This window comes from Patiria miniata, unplaced genomic scaffold (assembly GCF_015706575.1).
Source record: "Patiria miniata isolate m_02_andy unplaced genomic scaffold, ASM1570657v1 HiC_scaffold_17, whole genome shotgun sequence".
Classification (NCBI taxonomy): domain Eukaryota; kingdom Metazoa; phylum Echinodermata; class Asteroidea; order Valvatida; family Asterinidae; genus Patiria; species Patiria miniata.
This window is the reverse complement of record NW_024037055.1, coordinates 15,643,233-15,653,218: the sequence shown is the minus strand read 5'-3', so window position 1 is coordinate 15,653,218 and position 9,986 is coordinate 15,643,233.

The following is a 9,986-nucleotide window of genomic DNA, read 5'->3' as shown; positions in this document are numbered from 1 at the left end:
TTAGAATATTTACCATTCAAATAAAATTTGCTCGCGTCCCCCAAAACAGATATGTAGGGACGCCAAGAGCTGTGGATGCGTCTTAATTCAAGACCTTCGTGCGAATACTTTGCAAGTCTCCCAGCTGTCTTAGTCACTGTGAATGATTGTTTTGTTTACCTGCAAAAAACTCGAAGAAGTTTATCAGCTAATTCTTCAACGTCCACCGCCAGGAAAGGCTGACTCCTTCCCAGGTTTATCGGTCATTCATCACACAGCCCTGTCTACCTTGAGTTTGATAGTGGGCGCTGTTCAGACAGCATATGGACGTAGATTGACGACCTTCTTATTTAGTAGCATAATACATGCAATTATCTACTAGGGATAACTCCTAACGAGATCTCGGTCAGATTGAAAGCCTGATATCGCTAAGCTGATTTCCTGTATGCAGTTAGAAATCATAAAAAAGCTGCTCTTATAAAAGAAGTAGAATTAGAATCTACCTCCATGGTTTGGCAGGGCTTGCGATTCAGTCCAACGACGCTTTGATGAGGAGAGTAGTCTAGGGGCTAGACGTTGTTAAGGTTCGACGCGCGATGCGCTGCCGGGATAACCCCGCCGCGAGAGGGCGTTATTACGATCATCCAATATCACACACGTGCCCGTCGGGAACAACGTCAGGTAGCAGACCGGTAAATAAACTTCCATAGACCCCAATGGTAAATGCTCATACTTCAAAAATTCAGGAAAAATACTCACAACTCTCCAAGGTGTTCGAGACACACATCAAATTAAAGCTTATTTCATCATCTTTCATTTTCTTTTCAATTTTTGGGGGGTTAACTGATGACTTTTAGGAGAAATTTCCATCCGAAGATGATCACCCCTGAAAGTAGTCCTGAAGCCCATCGCCATGTTGAAAAACGATGCCTACACTCCACTGCAAAATAGAGCGCTTTAAGGGCCCCAATTTCATCCAAATTGAACGGAACTACAAGTATTGCCTGGCCGGCGCAGGCAATTTCGGACCGATTTACTGGCCTGGAACCGTCAAGGGAAATTCATAAAATCTCTCTCCCCCCAATAAAAATGGAGGAAACTAGTGCGGATACGCTACTGCTGCAGGCAATTACGGTCTATTTTGAGTCCACGCACACTACACACCAGTTACACAAAAGTTTTGCTGCATCTTTTATAGGCCCCCTACTACTGGAAGAAATTTAAGAGTTTGGTTCGGAACTACAATGAAATGTTTTGAATGACCGTTGCATATATTAGGCCATACATGTGCGCACGCATTACACAACCGATACGAATTTTCCTAGAAGTTGTTCCTGACGGATTCGTTTCGTGGGTGATGGTGGTTGGCCGTGATAACGCCCTGTCGACGGGGTTATCGCGGCGGCGGGTATCGCGTATCAAACCATAACAACGTCTAGCCCACTGATCCCTATTATACAGACTGGATAGCGCTTCGGGCCGTGGGGGTGAAGTCACTGGACGCCATTTTGACACTCCCTTTGGCCACGTGATGTGTTTAATGATCCAAAATTGCTTCCTAAACCATTGTAATTCAGTGCTTTTAATGTACGGATCCGTGCCTATGGGGCTTTTGAGGGAGTTTCAAAATGGCCGCCGCATGTGTGCGAGGGCGTCACGGTCTTGTGTACACGCATAGGTGAAGTGCTATCCAGTCAGTATAATAGAGATCAGTGGTCTAGCCCTTTGACTCATTCACGAGGAAGCCATTTTGGTCGGGTTCCATGATGTATTTTATTAATTGTGAACTGTTGAATGGAATGGTGCCACCACTATTTATACTTTCTAGCATCAGTTTCATGTTTTGTGGCTTAAAACATTAAGGTATGTGTACTCACAAATTTAAAATTATTATTTAGAGCAGACTGGTATAATGTGTAATTAACTCGATGTCATAGCTTTCATTTCTCTTCGCAAGTTTCAAAAATGAAGATTTTACCTCACTTTAAATAAATGTGGCCGACTCGTGAATAAGGCCAATGGGGATAGCGGAGAAACAACAATTTGAAAACCAAAAATGATAATCCCTATATCATCCAGAAGGAATATTTATTTTCGTAAAGCTTAGCTACAATCCCCAACACAAAGCCAGAGATAATATGCAGAACCATGAATACTCAGTAGTATACTCAACGATGAATATTCAGTACTCAGTGCACCATACACTGTGGTGTGCACTAGACACGATGCAGAAAGGGCGGGCACTGGCGTACAGGCCACTTGGTCTGGCACTTGTAAAACAAAACGCGCAGTGCATGTCAAGTGAATAATCAAATAATTAATGGTATCTACTACATGTACAGATGACATCCAGTTCAAGTTTGTTTGTTTTCGTGTGTGAACTCCACGTTTAAGCAGGTGTAAATAGTCATTTCAGCGGAAAGTGTGAAACCACTTGTTAATTGGCAGGATCGAATGTTCCAGATGCCCATCGGGTTTATATAAGAATTGCAGATAATAACATTGTCTGAAGCAATACGGTGCAAACAAGGTTCAGACTAGTTGTTGCTTCAGTTATCATATATCGGCTGCCCTTTAGGGCTGATACCCTGACACTAATCTTTTTGTTTTTAATACTTGAACACATCTGAAAAAAAAAGAATATTTCTCATCTTTTTGTCATGTTGTCTGCTCACTTCATGGGTCCGTTGCTGACGGCTAATTCAAATGTAGTGTCATGACTGCGAGGAAACAGCAAAAGAAGCATCTACCAGTAGAGCACCTTTATTGCTAAACAATCTTTGTTTGGTATAACATTTTACAGGCCATTTATACCACATCCAAATACAACTTATTTCAATCCTATAAAAGAAAGCTAATATTCAAATGAAGCACAGCACGTTAAAAGCGTTATAATTTATCGCAATTCAAGCCATAAAACTCCATTCTGGCCTTGTGGTATCCGATTCCAATTGTGTTTCAACTTCCATTGAGTAAATTATTGTAAAAAAAAATTACGGCCATTTAGTTTTGTCAAAAATCTGGGACAAGTCACGCACAGTTCTTTGATATTTAGAGGTGTAAGAATCTTTTGAAATATGCGTGCCATTTCAAATAGAAAAAAAAAGTGTTGCTCTATATGAGATGCTAGCATTCAATTGTTGTGTTCCATTGGAGCAGCTCATGGCAGGCACGCATTCGTTTTAAGAGAGTTTATATGACAGGGTGATAAAGTGCAAATGTTTGTGAGATATTTTGAGCAAGCCCATCACTATCAAATGTAGATAGGGATAGCAGAGTAGTATTCTAGCGTAGCTCGACGTTCGATCATTCTAAGGTGAGTATTGCTTATATCAACAGCAGCTGCTAGCTAAGATCCGATATTCATTTTGACCTATAGGCGGGTGAGTTTCTCTTCATCAAAGAAGCACAGACTGCACAACAATAAACGGGACTAGTGATGGTACTTGTGGCAAATTGGAGATTACAATTACATTTTGCGGTTCCTCGTGATATTGAGAAAGAAGGTAATGTTTTGGCGTAAAAGCCATACATTTAATCTCAAACCTTCCGCCACAAAAGACATACTCCTGACAACAATAATTATTGTGACCTGCACCTGAGGCTAAAATGAGGAATGTCTCCCAGAACACTGTTTTGAGATATAGGCGTCTGAAGTTGCCGATGTGTTGAAAATCATTTCAAAACCGATTTTGGAATTTTGGAATTTTTAAGTAGGAAGGTTATCTACGATTCCGAAACTGTGCATTTATGTGGTTAAAAAATTACCTCCAAAAGTGAAATAAAACGACGATATCTTAAGTGTGTTTTCCAAAATTGTCAGTAAATTTCTTCTTAACAACAAAAAAATGACCCAAGTTTACCGTGAAATTTCAAGAGAATTGATTGTGTATAGCTTTGTGTGTTACCATTCGAAAGCGTATTGCCTGCTCTGTGTATTTCTAGCAGTGATAATGTCCAATTACATGATCTACAAATGGACGCAGAACGCGCAAAATCTGAGACAAACAAAATTGCAAAAACTCCATAGGGTTGTCTAAAAGGGGCGTGGCTAACTCGCAAACGGCGATAGGTCAATAGTAGTGGAATACACTCATTCTTTTCTGTCATTCTATGTAGATTAACCCAGTTAGCGAGAATGCCACTTGTTGTGTAAGTGGCCAGTTTGTTGCTGGCGACCTGTCTTGTTGGTAGGTATTATGACCAGCCATACTGTCGGACTTTCAACCATAGCTTCCACACCGTCGGACTTTCAATCATATAGCTTCAAGCTAACAATCATGTATAATTCAAAACTTACATCGATCAAAATCAGCCGTCGATGACGATTATTGTTAGTGTTTGTGATTAGCATAAGCAGAATAAGCAAATTATCGCATATTTGCCTGATAACTTAGAAATACTACATTTCATCCCGATGTAATTATTGTGTGATAATATATATTATTTCTATAGAAATTGATGCGGGATATGCCTACTTCTACGGTGAAGGACCTAAAGTTAAGAGGTTTAACATCACATGCCCTGTGGCTCATAAATCGGCATTCGCACTCGGGTACATTTTAGCGGCACCATGCCAAACTGTCAGCATAAGTGCATAACCAAATAATTTCATGTAGGCCGTGTAATATTTCTACGATTTTGAATACTTCCATTATGTTTGTGTCAAAGTGTAATGCTTAGGACTACAGTCATCTGACAATATCTGAGATTTTGAAACTGTACCGCAAGTAAATATGTTCTGGCATCCTCCCCCTTGTAATTTTTTTATTTTTTATGTCTTGTACTTGTCTTGCTCTGCCAATTTTGGATAGCGTAGTAAACTCTCCCTTATACCGTTACATTTTTTACCGTTCTGCGTTCTATAACTGTGGAATTATTTATCGCATACTAGTGCTCGTTAGTTGATTTTAGGGCCGGCCAACTGGTCCAAAATCAATCCAAAGTGCCGCGGTGAGGATCAGTCGCCCATCGCAATCGAAGAAAAAGACAACAGAAAAAAAATTGAATCTCACGTTCGAGGGATTAAAAAAAAAGACAGGAAATTGAACGACATGTGGAACACATTCAACAGTGGTGTGTTACGTGAGCATATAGTGCATTTTTACACGGTATTTCCTCGCAATGAGGATGGTTCCTGAATTAAAATAAAAAATAATTAAGTAACACTTAATGAAATTTATTGATGATTGGTCATTCAATTGAGTGAATCACAACCGAACAGGAGTTGTGAGCTGTACCTGGCACTTACATAAGAATCACGGGGAACAAAGCAGAAAGCTGAATCCCATTTAGTACGTGGTTACATAACCATGAAAATGCAAATCATAAGTACAATGGAAAATGCACTGAAGCCTCTACAACCAAGACGTACAGGGAGACATGTGAAGCTTCAGTAATAGTTGTGCTTGGCAGATTCAAATTTTCACTGCCGCCGCCCCACCGTCCACTCACAAAAGCTATTTTAATCAGCATCACCCGGGGTAGGAGCTCTTAAGGTGTAGATTTATAATGAATTAAGTTGCAATGAGTATACGAGAAAAAAGAAGATCAAAGGAAATGACAGATAAAGGTTAACTTTAATATTATGAATAAAGCTCACGACAATAATAACTTGAATTAAAACGTCTTGGTAGTTGACAAGGCATAACCAAATAAAATGGTCATCTGATATTTTCTAACTATCGAGATGAAAGTAAAGAAAAGACACTTGATTATTAACAAAGGTCAATAATCTTACAAATCAGATTAAATTATGTACGTATTCTACACTGTTAGAACGTTGGGCAAAAAAATGCCCAACCTATTGCCCAACGTTGGTTCAATAGTCAACATGAACATCTATTGGGCAATTATTACCCGACGGTTGTTGGGCAATGTCTTTACTCAATAATTAAGCAAACAACTTACTCAAAAGTTGGTTATGTACTACTGCCCAACTCTTGGTTAGCCTAGTGTGCCAAAGGATCGGTAATTATAGGTTTCATATTTTTCGGGCAGTAACAGTTACCCAATTGTTGACTAATCATGTTTTGCTAATTTATTGGGGAATTCAGAACGACTGCTTGGTAGTTGGGATCCAGCTGTACAGCAATTGGGCAACTGTGTATCCAGTTTACGACCACTTGTTGGTAAATTCTCGTACATTTTTATAAATTGTTGGGCATAAATCCATTGCAAATGCTCAGTTGTTGGGACTTGATTCAACCAAAACATGAGTATTTTTTATCCAACAGTTAGTTAGCACAGACATTAATAAATGACTTCCGAAAAAAATTATTTCGTTTTTACCTCTTTATTTATGAACACCAACAAACAATGCAGCAAGTGCTCAGTTCAAAATATATACATAACATAAAGATTCACAAATATCTCAATTTCTAATAAAAACACTCGTTGGCTAAACAAAAGCCTCACTTCTAAATACTTCATCAAACTGAAGAGCTCAAATCAAAATTGAGAGTAAAAAGTAAATAAAATGGAAACTGTTGTGAATGCACCAAGAGCTGCTTCACTTCTTTTGCTTGGAAAAGAGTGACGTGAAGACCTTGGGATGTAATGTGGAACACCTGTTGTGAGAGTGGTAGTATGGGTGCTCAGGGACAATACATATTTCGGTCTTACAGTAATACAGCCTCGTTGTAAACTGTAGAAGTACAGTTTACAACGAGGCTGTAAGACCCTCACATTTTTCTTGTCACAGAGCAAGGATCAGTAGCTCAGACGGTGCTGGCCATGGTAGGAAAATTCGGCATAGCGGGTGCCCTCAGTGTTTCAGATCTGTTCATCACTGAGCTTCTGCCGACCCAATTAAATCTGGTATGGGCTCCATGCATGGGCAGTATAGGACTATAGATGGCGCTTTTTGACCATTTAATACAGGTGTTTTTAAAAAAAATGTTTAATGTTTTTATGGAAAGATTCAAAATTTATACTTCATGCGTTTTTGCCAACTTCCCCCCATATAAAAAGACAATAAGGCCACAATGTCTATTTCCCCGCTGGCGGTGTGTTGTGAAACACGCCTTGGGCTTGAGCTGCTTATGTTGATTTGTTGGTGGGTTGGTTGGTTGGTTATACTGTTTCCATGCCACACGTGTATCACAGCTTTACCACTGAGTTTCCATGAAATACCTGCAGTTTTGTGACACTGATGCGCATGCGTCTAATTTGCATATTAGATCACGCCCCATTGCATTGCAAAATTCGCGGTTGTAAGTTTCGTGAAACCGCCGTGGGTTGAACTACTTGTTACTTGTTACTGCTCTAATTGTGAAGAAGCCAATAAATCTGTGACCTGTCGGTTCTTGATTGAACGGTATGGGATTTGGTCTGGGAACCACTTTAGCCCCATACATGACCCGCATTCAGAACTACTGGCCACAAGCTACCTATATCTTCGGGATTCTTACAATCTTGGTGTCGGGTTTTAGACCAAAACATTTAAACGAGCTGCAAAGTCTTGAAACGCGGCGAGCGTCTAGTAAAAATTAGCGTCAATTAACAAAATGTAATCTAATAAACATAGAGCGATTTTAATGCAAAGTCTAGTCTATCTTCTTTGTACGCTGCTATAAGATTGTTTATAACTCTATTGAAAACATTTTCGCCTCTAATTAAATAGGCGTAGGGTATCTCGTGTACCAATCGCTCGATTAAATATCTATCTGTTCTTATTTGCGCATCCTGGTCAAACTCAGCGGGTCTCACAGCATCGCCAGATGTTTCAGCGGGTCTACCGTCTATATGCATACCAATCGATCTCCGTGGCGCTGGAAATTTTAAAATATCCAGCTGTTAAAATTTCCCAAAGTGAAACAACCATTTTTTTTTGTCTCCGATATTAGAGTACTGAATGTTTTTTTATTTCAAACCAACTGTCACCTAATTTTAGAATATACCGAATTTGAAATAAAAAAAAAAAATCTTCCAAATACCAACAGAGAAGTGTATAGATATTAAACTCCTACAGAACCCATTCGACACTGCAATAGTTTTACATAAATGTTCTTGTATAGACGTAATTAAAGACCTTCACGACAATGAAACAGTCATCAGATGAAAAAAAGAAAGAGTTCTTTTTTCCCACATTTGAATCTATTCTTTTGAGACATGATAAAAACGGGGGGCCTGATGCAATATTATTTGCTGGCATTGCAAATACACACAACTGTAGTAGTGGTACTGTTGAGTGATACGATTGTGCACTTTGTGACTAAAGCATGAAACTTCGCATATTGGTTCTTCATCACATGAAGAACATTTTCAGATGTGAAGACATTTCATATTGGACCTCTGGTGACCTTTCAGAAGTCAATGACCTTTACATACACTATTTATAACAATTGTTCTTGAAAACACCACTTTCCTATGACCCAAGTCTATGTCATAGGTCTTCAGGCCATGAAAATGGAGATCAGATGTGAAAACATTGCGACTGGGATAGAAGATTGTTGGACTTTCTTTACAATGGACTTTCTTTACAATGTAATATGTACAAAAGTCTAACAATAGTCACTCTTGTGTACTCATTACACTCTGTGGTATCTAGACGGACATGGGTCACCACATTTTTACCAAGCCCACTGGACACTGTTAGAGTGTGATTCCTGTCCAATGTATCTTGTATTCTGTTGTGCGCCCCTGTCTACCCTTCAAAAAGGCAAATGGAGATCAGAGGTAATAATAACATTGTCCTTGGGGTCTGAATTCATGACATTCTGTAGAATAATACTTAAAATACACTTATTTTGAACTATTTAGACTTAGGTCATGAAATAGTGGCATTTGGAATATTAAATATGATAAATAGCGGCAAATAGGGTATACAAAGTTTATTGACCTCTTAAGGGTCACCAGGTGTCAAATATAAAAGTTCACGCATCTGAAAATTCTGTTCATGTCACGAAGAGCCAACTTTTAGACTTGGGTCATAATAAAGTGGGGTTTTGAATAGTAATCTTATAAATATCTATAAATAGGGCATACAAAGTTCATTGACCTCTTGAAGGTCACCAGAGGTCAAATATAAAATGCCCTTACATGAAAATGCTTTTCATAGCATGAACACCTAACTTTTAGAGTTGGTTCTTGAACAAGTTGGGGTTTAAAGTGTAAATCTTATAAATAACTATAAATACTGTATATATAGGTCATTGACCTCTGAAAGGTCACCGGAGGTCAAGTACGATTTTGTTTGACATCTGATCATTATTTCCATTGCCTGAAGACCTTTGACATAGACTGAGGTCATAGGGAGGAGGTGTTTTCAAGAACAATTATTATAATTAGTGTATGTAAAGGTCATAGACCTCTCAAAGGTCACCAGAGGTCAAATATGAAATGTCTCCACATCTGAAAGTTTTTTTCATGGCATGAAGAACCAACATGCGAAGTTTCATGCTTTAGTCACAAAGTGCACAAATGTATCACATATTTGACTTTAACAGCCCCACTATAGCTACAATCAAGAGCCAACACGACGGTCGTATTTGATAAGCTGTTTTACAAAGGACTGGACTGTTTGCACCATTTGCCAATATAATGTAAAAAGCTTTCTGATAGCTTCCGACCCCCGTATTATTAACATAAATAAATCCTAGGTTATAAATAAAACAAAACTCACAAGTGCCGTCCTTTTTTTTTTAATATGCAGGTATCTATTTGTATTGTTATTTATTTGATGTTGTTAAATCCTACTGTTTGGTTTTTACTCAAACGGTTTCGCTGTAGATCATTATTCATGAAAGCACTGCTCTTTCTAGCCATGTAATCTCTTAGCATGGGTACCCATCTTTCATCCAATCTGATATAATCTCGACACTTCTCACTAGTATTTTGTGGGAGGGCGTATTGACTTATCTTTTGTGACCGGGTAAAGGACATGGTCGCATTGGTGAGACATTGTTCGTTAACTGCAGCATTTATTTGCCGAAATGTTTCCAAATCATCCTGGAAGCCGGGCCCGTAAGCGTGGATTTTGTCCCACAGGGTCCTGTTAAAATGCC